Genomic DNA, 16,828 nt, shown 5'->3' with positions numbered 1-16,828 from the left:
CACCTCTAGCAGAGGGAGGAGGTCTTCCAATATCGCGCAGACTGTTTTAAGTGCTTATGTTAGTATAATAGGATATAACTCTGAGAGATCAGATTTATTGGTAGGTTTGGATTTTTGACAAATAGGACATGTTTTTAGCAGCTGTTGTGTTCAGTTTCTCATGTCAGGAAAGTAACAGTATAAATTAATCTTCTGTATACACTCAGATGTGCCTTAATGTCCCCAGGAATGGAGATACAGTAAGGGTCAGAATTAAGATTTTGTCACTAGAACATGTCATTCTGTATCAAGTAGTGCTGATTCAGTTTCCTTGATGTATTTTGTGAAAGCTATGTTTTATCTTCTGCATTCTGTAGATCACCACATTCCTACACAGCTAAGTAATACTTGTGATAATAACAATCTTGCATTAACAGTACTTGATAGTCACTGGTTTGTTCAGTTAGTCTCGTGTATTCAGACAAGCCTTGTGGTAATCATGACAGTGTATCTGCTATAATGTTCTCTCTTCTGGATATGTACATTACCTCAAAACTGTACTCTTGAAGAAAAAAAGACCATTGTGCTAAGTAGGGAGCAATAGCTTGCATGACATGAGAAAGCTTAGTGCCTCATAGTCACAATAAACTTTAATTTTCTTTCCTTAAATGTAACAGGTAAATTTTCTATACATCCAAATCACTGCTCAAGCTTCCAATTCAGTAGAGAGGATGGGCATTTGCATTCATATAAGGTGTGATTAGCAAAACTTATGACTCAAATGTCTAGTTTTCCCTCTTCAAGTACCTGAAATAAACAAGCTCCTAATCCAAAAAAGTATGCATCAGTAACTAAACAAAAACATTTAGCCATATCAGGATGGTGCTGAATGTGAAAATTTACTAAAGCCTCTCTTATTGTATTAAAATCATTCTCACAAACCACTCGTCTAAATCCATGGTGTATTTTTCTTCAGAAGACTTAGTAATTGTGAGCTGTTTGAAAGCTGATTGGGTTCAAATTGACAAAAAAATGAGCATAAACGAAAGAATGCTTTAATTTATTTCTTAATATGTGGGCACAGCAATTTTTTATGGCAGTAATCTTATCAGGGTCAGGTGTTATTCTAGTAGTGGTAATAATGCGGCCAATAAATTTAACCTGCCACTGAGAATTTGTGGACTGTCTTTTCTAATAATTTTGTGTGTCTGCCCTTGTATGAGTAACTATTAATAAGTGGTGTGACTGGAAAATTTTAAGAATGGATCCGCTACTGCTTACTGGTTTGGCAGGCAGGCACACGGAGGGTGGGGAGTGAGTCATTGCCATGTCCTTGAACACTCTCTGACAGTAAATGCTTTTTCTTTATTCCATTTGTCGTGGCAGCTGGTTGAGTGCGGGTCTGTTAAGGCTTGTTGCTGGATTCTGTCTGCGTGAAAATGGATGTAAAAATGGAGCAATGAGTTCGTGTGAAATTTTGTTTTAAAACCAGCAGATCAGCTTCTGAGACTTACAAACTATTCAAACAGCTTTTGGAAATAATTGTAAGAGCCAGTCAGATGTTTTTGTCTGGTTCAACAGATTTAAAAATGGTTGTGAATGATTTGAAGATGAACCATGGTCCGGTTGTCCTTCCACCTCAAAAACGAATGAAAATGTTGTGAAAGTTCACGACTTAGTGCACTCTGATCGTAGACTTACAATTAGGGAGATGGCTGATGAACTTAATTTAAGTTTCTATGCAGTTTAGGCAATTTTAACTGAAGATCTGAACATGCATCGAGTGTCCGCAAAATTCATTCCAAAAGTGTTGTCAAGTGACCAGAGGCAATACCAACTTGAAGTGTGCCAAGAACTGATTAATCGGACTAAAAATGACCCAGATTTGTTAAATAGGGTAATTACAGGTGACGAATTGTGGGTATATGGATATGATTCTGAAACCAAAGTGCAGTCTTCGCAGACCACGATCGAAAAAAGTACGGTAAAGTTGGTCGAAGATGAAGACAATGTTGGTAATTTTTTTTCGATTCTGCTGGTATTGTGCATCATGAATTTACCCCTGGAGGACAGATAATTAACCAGGAATACTACAAATGTGCCCTTGAGCATTTGCGCGAAAAGGTGCAGAAGAAAAGGCTTTCATTGTGGAAAGACAGGAGTTGGGTGCTACACCATGACAATGCTCTGGCTCGTCATGTCTTCTCCATCGTTGAATTTTTAACCAAATTCAAAATTCCTGTGCTTCCACAACTGCCATATTCCTCTGATTTGGACCCTGTGGACTTCTATCTGTTTCCTAAACTGAAATTTTCACTGACAGGGAAGTGATTTGACTCGATTGAAGACACCCAGGCAAATAAGGAGTGTGTCCTTAACACACTTCAGGAAAAAAATTTCCAGGGATGTTTCCCAAAGTGGAAACAGTGTTGGAGTCACTGTGTTCAGTCAGAAGGGGACTATTTTGAAGGAGATGCATCACAGTAGCTTGTAACTACCACCATTGTACAATTACAAGCCCATTCTTAAGACTTTATAGTCACACCTTGTATATAATCAACATGCCGTGTAACTTGGTTGTATGGTTCAGGTCCTAACACAGTGTTTATGGCAATTGTAAATACTCCTGAACTCACATTTAAGTCACATGGCTGAGAGCTTCTTCTGCCAAAAATAAAGACAATGTATTTCCTACATTCATTGGTAAGTCTAATTGTCAGTACAAACTTTGTAAATCAATGCTAGTGAAAAATGTAGCCTTAAGAAATTCCTGTAATCGCTTACCCATATTCTCTGGATGAGTTCATACAGGGATTGTAATCTTCTTGACTGCCCTCGCATCTAAAGCTAAATAAACATTGGCACCAGGTTTTGCCGCAGATAACTACGGGCTGCAATAGGGCGACAAAGGTGGTTCTATTATATGTCACTCGAGCATGTTTTATTTCACCATTAACTACTGCTCTCTTAGACCATGGGATGGAATAGGTATTGTAGCAATAGATCTCGTGTGGGCAGACTTCCATACGATACTGTAAGTGTTTATGATGCCAAGATTTTTCTAAATACACACACATACTTTTTACATTTTCTAGCTCAGCTCATTGTGATGAGTGAATAGTGGTAGACTCCATAACTTTGACTATTATGTGGTTCTCCCTAACTTAAACCTGATTGCTTGTTGTGCTAGTTGTGTGTGTGTTGCTGGTTATGACCTCCGATGGGGAATCCCATCTGTTATTATTTTGGTTATTATGGTGGTTTTCCCAGTAGCCATTTCCGTAATACCCAAAGAATATCAGTTGTCACACCATTTTCTTTTATTAAACTCGGGTGGGCCATGATCCATATGCTGCGAATTTCACATGGAGGTGATCCCAGCTGCATCACATAATGTATTCTGTTGTCTCATGGGGCTACTATGGTTGTACCACTGCACCTGTGACTGAGAAAATTGTGCCGCATTGTTATCGTTGTGGTTGTTCTCCCTTGAATCCCCTTTTAGGAGATCAAGAAAATCCAAGACTCATCTAAAGTGATCAAGGTCGGTTTCCAATTTATCCAAAGACCCACTGGTAATTTGGCTTCAAAATTTTGAGAATGTCCTGGTTAGAGATAGGCTCACCCCAGTATCTGATCTTGTTTACAAATCTTTAACATAATGCAGTGCGTCAGCAACTGTATATGTATAGAAAATAAACAATTTTTTCAGCCTTCAGTTGCAAGGTATTTTTTAAAAAAACCTAGGTTTCAATTTCAGTAATGGAATCTTCTTCAGAACAAAAAATTAAATTATTTTGAGAGCCAAACACTGGCCATGTCACAATTAAAAATTAAAACAATAAAGACTCATAATCATAAGATTATGTCTGTCAAAATTAAAACCATTAAGGCGAACGTAGACGAAGCTACACCGGCCAGACATAAGGACCACTGTGACATGGCCAGTGTTTGGCTCTCAAAATAATTTAATTTTTTGTTCTGAAGAAGATTCCATTACTGGAATCGAAACCTAGGTAAACGAGTAAAAAAAAAAAAATTACCTTGCAACTGAAGGCTGAAAAAATTGTTTATGATCTTGTTTATATATTTTTGAAAATACTTGCAGAAACTACTGTTTGCTGTTAAAAGACTCTAGATTAAATACCTCCATCCTTATCCACACACAAACCCAGATCAATACTTTGCTAGGAAATGACCACTCAGATTGAGCATAATCTTGGCAATACTTGGCTGTTTCATCCTGTGATGTACTGAATTCTTTGTTTCTCAGTCGATGAGCTTGTTAGCATATTTTTAAAAGCCTTGATGAACACAAGAGGATGTATACTCTCCCCCCCCACCCCCCCTCCAGGAATTAATACTTAATACTGCCTATATTTGGGCAGGCTTTCATCCAGTACGATGGATAACAACTGTGGCTTTTCCCTATACCATACAACACATGGTCGGGTGACATGCCGTTGTGATTAAACTCATTCCTGTATCCTTGGCCACAAGTCACAGGGTTAATATGTCCGTCTGCTTAACAATTGTGGTTGACGAACCATCACTTAATCTTCGACAACTCTCACTGAATTTCTTTAAAGTGTGATGCAACATTCTCCACCACTGTGGTAAATCTTTGTCCGCTGTTGTTTTTAACTGTTTTAACCCTATGTTAATAACCTGCCCTGGACTACCTCCTTGTGACATCATCCCATTAACAGATTGCTGAACTATGTGTGGCAGTTCAAAACCTACATATTGATTTACAAACTTATCTTTACATGAAAGATGCTCAGAATAGCCTGTATCAAAATTCCCTAACTGTGCAGCTGACTGTAGTTTAATGTTAGCTTGTTGTTCTGTAGTGAAAATTTCTACTTTAAGATCTGATTTACATGCAGGTTCTTCAATAAGTGTATGCTGATCAGACAACTGCTTCATTTTCTTATGCAAATCCTTGTTTGCATCCTTCAATACACCAACTTGAGTATTTATGGTAGTTTGTTGCAATGACATATTTGCTGCATCGGTTGTGAGGGTATTGCACTGTCATGTTAACTTTGATATGTCCATAACAGACTCGTTATTGGAGCAGAAATGTCACCTCAGAATTCATCATATTTTGTGGAAATAGTTTCACTAACATTTCATCATATTTGTTTGACAACTGATATGATAATTCGTTATATTTAGTGGACATTTCAGATGATATAATTTAGTGGATATTACATATGACAATTTAGTTGACATTTGATTTGACTGGTCTAACATATCTTTTTTTTACGGTGGATATTTCACCACATACTTCAGAAGATGATTGTTATAATACATCAGCTAAACTGTGAAGCATTATGGTCCTTTGGTGTTGTATATTGCTGGCAGTTAGTTTCACAACAGGATTAAATGTAGGATTAAACACTTAGCCTTCAGCTCATGAATCATTCCTGATGCTGAAGCATTTGTTTTTTCCTGTCTTTACCTTAACAATGCAACTGAATTGACATGTTTTATTCAAGTAATTAATTCTACTGAGCATGACTGTTCTCAGAGTACAATATGGCTAAGCTGAAACAGAGCTGTGCCATTACATGCTCCATGACATGAATTCGGCCATCTTGTACAAACTAATTACTCTCTATTGTTAGATGTTACTATGGAAATTATCAGTTCTACTGTGATAAATGAATCTGTTGAATGAGTACCCAGTGTGAATGAAACCACTCTACACGTAGACTAGTGTAATAGACTATATCATCTTTATCTGTTTTGTTACGCTGAGCACAGTTAGCAATTCTTTTGATATAATTTTTCTCGCTGCTCCAATTAAACTTGTCATTATTTACCATTTATTCTTCTTTACAATCTATTTTCATACTTACTATCAGTTTCCTCCAATGTTATTTGACGGCATTTGCACATTAAATAAAGACAAAAAGATTATAACAAAATAACATACACTGATGAGCCAAAACATTATGACCACCTGCTTAGTAGCTTGTTTGTCCATCTTTGGAATGAAATACATCACTTATTCTGCATATTACGGATCCAACAGTTTGTTGGTAGGTTTATGGAAGTATGTCATGTAATTCGCGTAAATAACAGGCTGCTGATCTGCGTATGTGGTGGTGGAGCCTGATGGTGGCCCAGACAGGTTCCATAGGATTTACATCAAGCAAATTTGGTCACCAAGACATCAATGCAAGTTCACTATAATGCTCCTCAAACCACTGTAGCATGGTTCTGGCTGTGACTCATGGACAATTATACTGCTGAAAGATGACATCGTCATCGGGGAAAACATCAAACATGAAGGAATTCAGGTGGTTCACAGCTGTCAGTAAGTCTTCGATTGTAACCACAGGTCCCATGCAAGTGCAGGAGAATGTTTCCCACAGCATAATACTGTTCCTACCAGCCTGCATCCATGGTGTGCTGCACATTTCAAGCCGCCGTTCAACTGGATGACAGTGTTTGTAGAGATGGATAATCAACCTAGCGTAGCAAAAATGTGATTCACCCAAAGAGCCAACATGTTTCCACTGATTGATGGTCGAATCCCAATGGTGCTGTGTCCACTGCAGTCATAATTGACAATTTTGTTGAGTCTCCATGTGAACATGTAGGGGTGGCCTGCTGCAGAGCTCCATGTTCAACAATGTAAAATGAACAACGCAATGAATGGTGTGCTTCGAAACACTTGCGCATGTACCAGCATTGTGTTCTTTTGATAGAGATGTCAAAGATCAGCATCTACTCCATTTTATAGATCAGATAAGCCTCTGAACTCCACGTTCTGTGAAGAGTCATGGACTCCAACCATTTAGTGCCTAGTGGTGGTTCTCTCTCCTACCTCTTTCCGTAAATGCTCATAAAAGTAATACATGAACACTGGACCAGCTTTGCTGGTTTTGAGATCCTCGTTCACAGGTTCTGTGTAATAATAATCTCCCCTTTGTCAAAGTCATTTGCCTCAATGGGTTTCCCGATTTGCAGCTCATATCTTCGCTAGGGTGGTCCCCCATCCGTGTCTGCTCTGCTTACATACTTTTGCTACCACATTATGTGCCCGCAATGTCACCAGGCAGCATCCAATGTTTTCGCTTATCAGTGTGTAATATACATATAATACCATACAGTTTATACAATGTCCTGTCTAAAAGTAGCCAGTGTGATTTTTTTATGCCATAAATCACATCAAAATAATGATGGAATGCAAGATTGTATTGTACCTCAGAATACTAACTGTTCTGAGGTGGAATGAATCACAAAGGTTCAGGAATGAGTGGAAATGATTGTTTAGTTTGCAGTTAAGATAGGATTTGAACAAACTCCTTCCTGAAGCTGAGTCTGCGTGTTGGTACCATTATTTTTCCAGTTATTATGAAACCAGGCACAGAGATCGCTGTAGGAGAGCGATGGTTGACCATGTTAAAATGTAGCACAATGCAATGAAATATTTCACAATGTGGAGCAAGGATCATCAGACTTCATACAATGAACAATTTAGACTGCACATTCTAAGAAAAAAGATGCAAATATGCATGTGATAAACTTTCGCTTCACAGCGCATTAAACTGCTGAAACATGGAACACACTTGTACAGACAATTAGTGATATTTGAGCTACATATTCAACAACCATTAATTCATTTTAACTCAACAGAAAGATAATTACTCATAAATAACTTTGACTACAAACATGGTGATTTTAAATGGCATCTAGACAGAAAAAAAGTGTTTGTAGTAAATAGGACTCTAACGAACTTCCTTCGTTTCACACAAAAGCAGAATGAAATTATTCCATTGACTCTAGTACATTTGAGTTCAAGGATATACATATTTCTCTACATGCTTCTTAATTAAAAGTCAAGATTTAATTTATCAGAATGTGGTACCTCATTACTACCAATTTTTATGACATTTGTATTGCAGGTGACATGATGATCAGCAATCAGTAATACTTTTCAACAACTTCAGTATCTTATATAACATAATTCCAAGGAAACTCACAGCTTACACACACTGCTAAATCTACTCATGAGTATAAGTACCTAATGCTACGTTTGCCAAGATGATACTAGAGTGCAGCAATTGCAGTATCGTCAGTAATATACAAAAATTATGACAGCAGAAATTTATTATATTACTAACAATATTAGAGGTTTGGGCCAGGAGAATTGAGAGACTAGAGTAGATAGCTGGTTATTTCTCATACCTATACAGAATCCTGCAAAGCAACTGTATCACAGCTCGTGTACAAATCGGTGCTTTATCACATGGCACCAGCTTTAACAGATTAGTTACTGACTTTGGCTGAATAATTGTTGGAGCTTTAAGTGGGTGTATCAGAGAGACCTTGCACTTAGGTCACACACAGGAGAAGTATCGGGATTAGGTGTGAAATATGAATTAGACTATGACATTGTGTAACTTCTGTGGGTGATGAATATCACAGTGGGTGAACAACATTAGAGAGAGAGAGAGAGAGAGAGAGAGAGAGAGTGTGAAGGTTTGAAGCTTATGGGCACTCAACGGCGAGGTTATCAGTGACCCGAAGCATGCCAAAAAAAAAAAAAATATATATATAAACAAAGATGAGGTGACTTACCGAACAAAAGCGCTGGCAGGTCGATAGACACACAAACAAACACAAACATACACACAAAATTCAAGCTTTCGCAATAAACAAGCAGACATATTTAAATATGTCTGCTTGTGTCTGTATGTGTGGATGGATATGTGCGTGTGTGCGAGTGTATACCTGTCCTTTTTTCCCCCTAAGGTAAGTCTTTCCGCTCCCGGGATTGGAATGACTCCTTACCCTCTCCCTTAAAACCCACTTCCTTTCGTCTTCCCCTCTCCTTCCCTCTTTCCTGATGAGGCAACAGTTTGTTGCGAAAGCTTGAATTTTGTGTGTATGTTTGTGTGTCTAACGACCTGCCAGCGCTTTTGTTCGGTAAGTCACCTCATCTTTGTTTTTATATATAATTTTTCCCACGTGGAATGTTTCCTTCCATTATATTGATATCATTAATTTGAATCCAACAATTACGTTTGTTATTGTCACTGTTGCATTTCGAAATCTTTTCTGTCGTCTTATTTTCCTCTTTCTGTTTTTGCCAGTAGTTTCACTTTGTATTCACCTTCTCCTTTTTACCGTAATCTGCTATACTATTTTATCCCACCTATATATATACTCAATAATACGTAACCCACTTCCAAACCATAACAAAAAAAAAAAAAAAAAAAAAAAAAAAAAAAAAAAAAAAAAAAAAAAAAAAAAAAATCCGCTTTCAGCACTACCGCCGCTATAATATCCACCGTTTCTAGTTCACAAACAGCTCCTTTCACCTTATAAACAACCATTTCGGCCAGTTCTAATAACTTTCGCTTTATTTCCATTTCCGTTTTTCCCACATCACTGATCATTTTTAGCCGCTTCCCACAGGTTTTAACGCCATTATTTCTTCGTCAGACAATTGTTAGCCTCATTTTCATAATCTGCCACCACAATACCACTCCTTTTAATATACTACACGCAGTTTTTTCGAAATTTTCCCGAATTTCTCCGTCCTTTAACGTGTTTTGGCGGCAACACAACCACCTAACCTTTATGCACATCGTTGTCTACCAACCCAAGTCCAACATAGCCCAGCTGTAACCAACACCTTTTCGCCTTTTTTCATTCCAAATCTCCAGTTTCTTTCCGGTTCACCTTTATCTCTCCCCATATATTTTTATTTTCATTTTCATTTCACCTCATGTTACACTTTCCACCTTCTAATACCATGTCACCCTCACAACACCCCCACAATGACCCCATTGGTCTTTAAATATGTCTGCTTGTGTCTGTATGTGTGGATGGATATGTGCGTGTGTGCGAGTGTATACCTGTCCTTTTTTCCCCCTAAGGTAAGTCTTTCCGCTCCCGGGATTGGAATGACTCCTTACCCTCTCCCTTAAAACCCACTTCCTTTCGTCTTCCCCTCTCCTTCCCTCTTTCCTGATGAGGCAACAGTTTGTTGCGAAAGCTTGAATTTTGTGTGTATGTTTGTGTTTGTTTGTGTGTCTATCGACCTGCCAGCGCTTTTGTTCGGTAAGTCACCTCATCTTTGTTTTTATATATAATTTTTCCCACGTGGAATGTTTCCTTCCATTATATATATATATATATATATATATATATATATATATATATATATATATATATATATATATATATATATATATATATATATATATATATGTGTGTGTGCGGATAAAATTGTTAAAATTGTACCACACAATGAGAATGAAACTTATGAAATGACATTCATGCACTCACTCCTACCTCACTTGCATGGCCCACACAATCACTCTATCTTAAATGCCCTAAGACAATGGACAAAGAGTGAAAGGTGCCATACCATGTGTTAAAACACAAGCAAAACAACAGCATAGTTAAATGTGACCGGTTGACCACTTCCAAAAAGCTGTGTGAGCCAGTCACTCTTAACACATTAAGACTGTCTCCCTAAAATCTTGGGAAAAATGCTGTACAATTCACAGAACTTTAACTCTAACCACATTAGTTGGAAAGTCGCTTAAAATACAGGCCAGGTCTGTTGTGTCAAATCTGACTCTACCCTTTGATTTAAGAATAAAACAGTCTAATACAATGTGGTGCACAGTGAACTGTACACCAAAAATACCAAACATTGGAGGGTCCTCTCATCTGAGCAAGAAGCCATTCATCATAGGGCTGTGGCTTCTGCGGAGATGAGTAAGGAAAACTTCGTCCCATCGATGTGACTGAAAGGAGGTACGCCATGGTCACATTGCGAGCCTTACTACAGGGGATCTAATAAGTCACTCTCTATTTTTAAACAGTTATAGTTTCTTTATTTATGAACCAATTTTCGTAGAACTACTTTTGTTAAAAACAGCACTTCTTGAGACTGTGTTTAACATATTTTTCTTTTGTTTCAGTTGGAAAATGCCGCCTGTGTTCACTGCAGAAGAACCAGCCAAAATAGCTCATCATTAGGTCTGGGGTTTTTTGGTGTGAGTGCAAAGATGGTAGAGGGCTAAACGAGGGATCCATGTAACACTGGATGCAAAAACCGTTAAAAATTGCCATTCTAAATTACTAACAACAGGGAATGTCATGGTTGTAACATGGTCAGTAAGACCATGACTTTCAAGGACACCAGAGTATGTGAAATGTTAACGAGCAGTCCCATGAAATCACTGCGTCTAGGATCTTGTGAAAGTGGTCTTTCACGTTATGCAACTGCAAAGATTCTTAAGAAATATCTCACTTTTATACCATGAAAGCCGCATTATGTGCAGCAATGTTGCCTGATGACTGTGGCAGAAGAATGACCTTTGAGAAATTTTCTTGGGTTGGAACTATGATTGACCTGAACTTTTTGAGAACATTCCATGGACTGATGACGCAGTTTTCCACATTGCAAGATTTGTTAATAGGTGTAACTGCCATTATTGGGCAGACAAAAACCCACACAAATGGGTTGAAAAAAGCACAGGTGACAGTATGGTGTGATAGCACGTCATCTGAAGTTCTTGGTCCTTTGGTCCTTTCTTTCTATGGAACACAATCAATGGCAAAAGATACCTGGAAATGCTGCAAGATCGTGTAAGGCCAGTAATATCACAAAGGAACAACCCACAGCTTCACTTCATGCAGAATGGAGCACCTGCACATTTTGCAAATGTAGCATGATCATTTTCCAGGTCATTGGATAGACAGATGTGGTGCACATGAGTGGCCTGCCCACAGCCCTAATTTAGTGTCTTGCAATTTTTTTCTCTGGTGTTGGGCTGACACAGAGGTTTAAGAGAGAAAACCACAGAACTTGGATGAATTAGAAGCGGGATTATCTGATGTGTTAGCCCACGTTCCACCTAACATGTTGCAGGCATCAGTATCGCATATACCAGCTTGTTTTAAAAAAGTGCAGAGGATGCTGGAGCTTATGTGGAGGTTTAAAATGATGTTAAACACAACCTCAAGGAGCGCAGTTTCTAACAAAAGTAGTTCTAAGAAAATTGCTTTATAAATAAAGAAATTATAACCGTTTAAAAATTGGAGTGTCATACACCCTGTAGATGGCACTTATTGTCTGTTGCTTCCAGCCGCTCATCCTCCCACTGACACAAGACTCTGCATCTCAACAATGGGGCAATAGCATGCAGGGGGATGGCACACTGAACTAATTGAGGATTGTGATATGCCTCTTTGGCTACTACGTATGCTCTTTCATTCCTCACAATACCCATGTGCCCTGCCACCCAGCAGAAAGACAGTTCCTTCTTCAGCTGTTGTAGTTAGAGGAAGGCATCCTGGATATTTTGGACTACTTTATCTGCTGGGCACAAGAATTGTAGTGTGTGAAGGGCACTCAGAGATTCGGAACATAATAGTAATTTAGTACTCAAATCACGTATCATATGCTTCAGTGCCTACAAGATCGCATGTAACTCCATGTTGAAGACAGTAAAGACCTTGAGGCAGTCGGGCCTTGAGGGCACGATCTAGGAAACCAACGGAGAAATCGTCTTAAACAATGTATTTAAAACAATGCAGGTGTTCAATCTTTCCTGTACTGCAGTAAATCTAAAATTACTCTCGGCCTCTCTGCAAATGACACAGTTAAAACCGTGGATTTGACATTATACTTGCTACATGCCACGTGCCTCCAGCATAATGCCGCACATGGGTCCCAAACGGCCTGCTTATGGAAGATTGGAGAAAAAGTGTTTGAGAGGTGGATGAGCAATAGTGTGTTATACATGTGAAGTCGGAGCTGCATGGTACTCACACACCTGACATGCCATGAGGAGTTGCCATCTGACTGTAAGTGGTGGGTCACCAGTCTCAGCAAGAGACTTGGTATTGGGCTGGTCCTGTAAGCACCCACAGCCAACTGAATCTCCTCATTGTGGACAGCGTCAGTAACCTCCAGATAAGAAGGTCTTACTGACCCATACACTGTGCACCCGTAGTATAGCCATGAACACATGAAAGCCCTACAAAACTGGAGCAGACATGTCTTGTCCATTCCCCAAGACCTGTTATTAAGGCACTTTATGAAATACGGTGTCTTTAGGATTCTGGCTTTCAGATCCCTCAGGTGTGGCAACAACAACAATTTGGAGTAAAAAACGAGGCCCAGAAACCTCACAATCTTTAAAATGTAGAACAGTGTCCCTCCTATGCAAGTTAGGTAAATTAAAAATAAGGAGAGAATAGTTAAAATGAACTCTCTCTCTCTCTCTCTCTCTCTCTCTCTCTCTCTCTCTCTCTCTCTCTCTCTCTCTCTCTCTCTCCCCCCCCCCCCCTCCTTCTCCCTCTCTCTGTCACACACACACACCTGCAGAGAACTGGAAACCCTCTAATCTCTGCACTGTAAGTCACAATTGGTGAGTTGCTGTTGCAACAATGGAGGAGGAACAGAAAACAGCAAAATTTTCCACAAATAAGGAGCACTGTTCAGGACTCCTCACTCTAGACGTGATAGTGATTACGGCTGTGGCAAAGAGAGTAACGCTTAAAACACTGCTTTGGGGAAACCACTCTCCTGTTCAAAACAATCTAACAGCGTGTCACCAATGCACAGAATAAAAAACAGTTTAACAGGAAAGACCATGTGAAGATGGGGAGGTGCCCTAGAATACTGTGTCTCCAAGTAGTGTCGCACACCTTCCTAATGTCAAAGCATATACTGAGACAGTGATGTTTATTTAGAAAAGTCTGCTGAATATCCACCTCTAGCAGTGTCAGGTTGTTGACAGTGGACAGACACCTCTGGAATGCACACGGAGAGCAGGTAAGGAGTCACCTGGTCTCTTAATAACCAGACCAGACAAGACAATGGTTAACCAACCACTCCAAGGATTTTCCAACACAGCTCATAAACGCAGTACTCCAATAACTACTAGGACCTGTGCCCTTCTTTTCTGGTTTGAGGTAAGAGATCAAAACTCTCTGTCAAAAAGTTAGGAAAGTGACCTGCCTGCCATATCAAATTAAAACATTCAAGGAGGATTTCCTTTGACACTTTAAGCACATGTTGAAACATGCAGTACTGGATTTGATCGTGACCAGGTGCAGTATCATGAGTATCAAACAGTGCCAACTCCAGTTCTCATATGGAGGAAGGGTGGTTGTAAGACTGAAAATTGATGGATCTGAAGTCCAACTTGCCCCTCTCTACCATCGCATGGTAGTGGTGGAACACTAGATCCTGGCTGGCATTGGTAGTAGTCTTTGCAAAATGGTGTACCATTGTCTGAGCAGTGTCTCCAGGCATTGTTTGGAGACAGCCCTACTACAGCACTAGTGCTATTGGTAAAAGACTGTGTCTACTGGAAATGCTACCGATGGCTTCCAACATTTTTGTAGAACAAGCAGAATGGTTGCCATGACCTTTTCTTGCTCTCCCTAATTACACATCGAGCCTTGGCTCTCGATATCCAAAATACTGCGAGGTTATTTGCTGTTGGGTGGTACTTAATCCATCAAAGAGGCACATGCCAGCCCCAGATCGCTGAGCACCAACACTTATCAGTCTACCATGGTATGGGTTTCCTCCTAAGATTATCTGAGGTCTTTGGGAATGATAAGTCAATGACATGATGGATCACTCATGGAGATGTGCCTGTGTTGGGAGTTTCAGCTGCTCCACATGTCCTGAACCCATTAATGTCCCACTGTAATATGGGAGCCATCTATTATGGGGGTACCACTTTTATCCTATCCTTCTGGTGGGGAGGGGAGCCTGCAATGGGTGAGGACTCAGTCTCGGGGCGAGATGATGGCCCCGGTCCGACATCAAGGTCCACCGGCTCTACAGAAGAATCATTAGCAATGTCAAAGAAGACAATGTCAACATCTTCAGACTGTTTACTTCCCAATTCTGTCAGTGATGGATGCTTTGTCTTTGATCTTTTGCCCTGGGTAGGCTTTGAAGCCACAACTGTGGCAGTGGTAGCGGCAGTGGCAGCACTGGATGGCATACCATACTGAATCTTTGGAGGGGCAGAGAATTCTGAAACAGCAGCAACCATAGCATTTTCTGAAGTTCTAGGGGGAAGTACAGGTGTCAAAGTAATTCCAGCAGCACAAGTGCATTGATAAATGCAGGTACTAGTGCTGTCACTAGCAACATCCATTTGTGTAGCAGTATCAGCTGTCTGCACTGGCTGTTTAAGAAGTGAAGCAAAGGGGGTGGTAAACATTGGAGTCAGCACGGCTTTATAAATCTTTTTGGCCTCACCATACGAGATACATTTTGCAGCCTTAAGCTCTTCTATCTTCCATTCTTTAAGATATATGATGCATCCCGATTGCAGACAGGGTTAGCCTCAGAACAATTTACACACTTCAAAGGAGATGAAAAAGTGACTCCTTTGTGGGCGACCTAAAGGCATTTGCCACAAGTGGCTCCTCTGTGACACCCAAGAGTAGTATGCCCAAAGTGCTGGCATTTGAAACAGCTCACTGGGTTGGGGAAATAAGGCTGCATCTGTAGCCAAAGGAAATCTATCTCAATGTGTTCAGGAAATTTCATGCTTCTGAACATCAGGATAAAGGAATCTGATTTTACAAGATCCCCATACACCCTCTTCATGGTGTTTTTCATGTCAACCATACCTTCTGGAGACCACTGATCTTTCAGTTCCTCCTTTGGAATGTCCATCAGATCCTTGCACATCACAACACCTTTGCTGTAATTCAAGGTGGTGTGCAGCTCAGTTTCAATGGCATATTCCCCAAGGCACTGCACTTTCTGTAGGTTCTTAACTTACTGGGAACTAGATGATTCTACCAATAGTGTCCCATTACACGATACCCTGGCTAATTTTAAAGTGCCTGAAAAGCCTTCTAAGTCTTTTTGACTATAGAAAGGCAAATATCTCTCGAAGCTTCTCTCTTTCCTTTTTATTATTAAAAACACTTTCTGATTACCAGCACACATTCTGTTACCAGAGGCAACACTTCTGAAAATAACTCATGAGTCAGAAGTACTTTCTACATGAGCCCTCTTGTTTGATTGGGTGTTGGTACCTGCCAGCAGCCTACCCTTTCTGCTAAGAGGAGGAAGAGAGAATCTCAAGGGTTCCACCTCAGTCCCATGAGCAGTTAGGGAAATAAAAGTCCACCTAGACAGAACTCCACATGCCTAGGTAAACCTTATGCAACCGAGGTGTAGCAGGTTCCCCAGAGGATGCCCACTACAACTGTTCCCCTCAACTGCCATGTATCTCATTGGGGCACAGCATATCTTGAGAATGAGGTATTTGTTATAGAGGCTTTTACCATCCTCCCTATCTGTGCAGTCAACCCAAGACCCCTGTTCCCCTTAACTCACAATGACCCACTGCTGCGTGGCATAGTGATCACTGAAAAATGCCCAGAGCTTACTGTGGCAGAAGACTGGCAGTGCCTACCAGTCCCCAGCTCAGGATCCCCAGGGCCACCAAGCCTGTACCCAGCAAATGAAGGCTGAGCCCCTGAAGGCGACTTTAACATGACATGATGTAGTTATAACCACAGCAAGTAACACACTCTGTAAAGACTCTGACAAAGTTATTGGTATATTTGGTTAACCCCTGCTTCCCACTGCATACGTGGCACCCATAGGGTCAAAGGCTCTAGAGAAGGCACGACATATGTGACAGATTTCATAAGGAAACCGCTGACAGTTGCTACATTTGAAATGGACAGAGTGGCCCACAGAGCCTTCAAAGAGCCAGAGATCAACATCTAAGATAACTTACTTGATTGAAAGAGACCAGCTAAGTTGATTTGGCTCTGAGCAATATGGGACTTAACAGCTGTTGTCATCAGTCCC

This window comes from Schistocerca piceifrons, chromosome 2, assembly GCF_021461385.2.
Source record: "Schistocerca piceifrons isolate TAMUIC-IGC-003096 chromosome 2, iqSchPice1.1, whole genome shotgun sequence".
Classification (NCBI taxonomy): domain Eukaryota; kingdom Metazoa; phylum Arthropoda; class Insecta; order Orthoptera; family Acrididae; genus Schistocerca; species Schistocerca piceifrons.
This window is presented reverse-complemented; position numbering follows the sequence as displayed.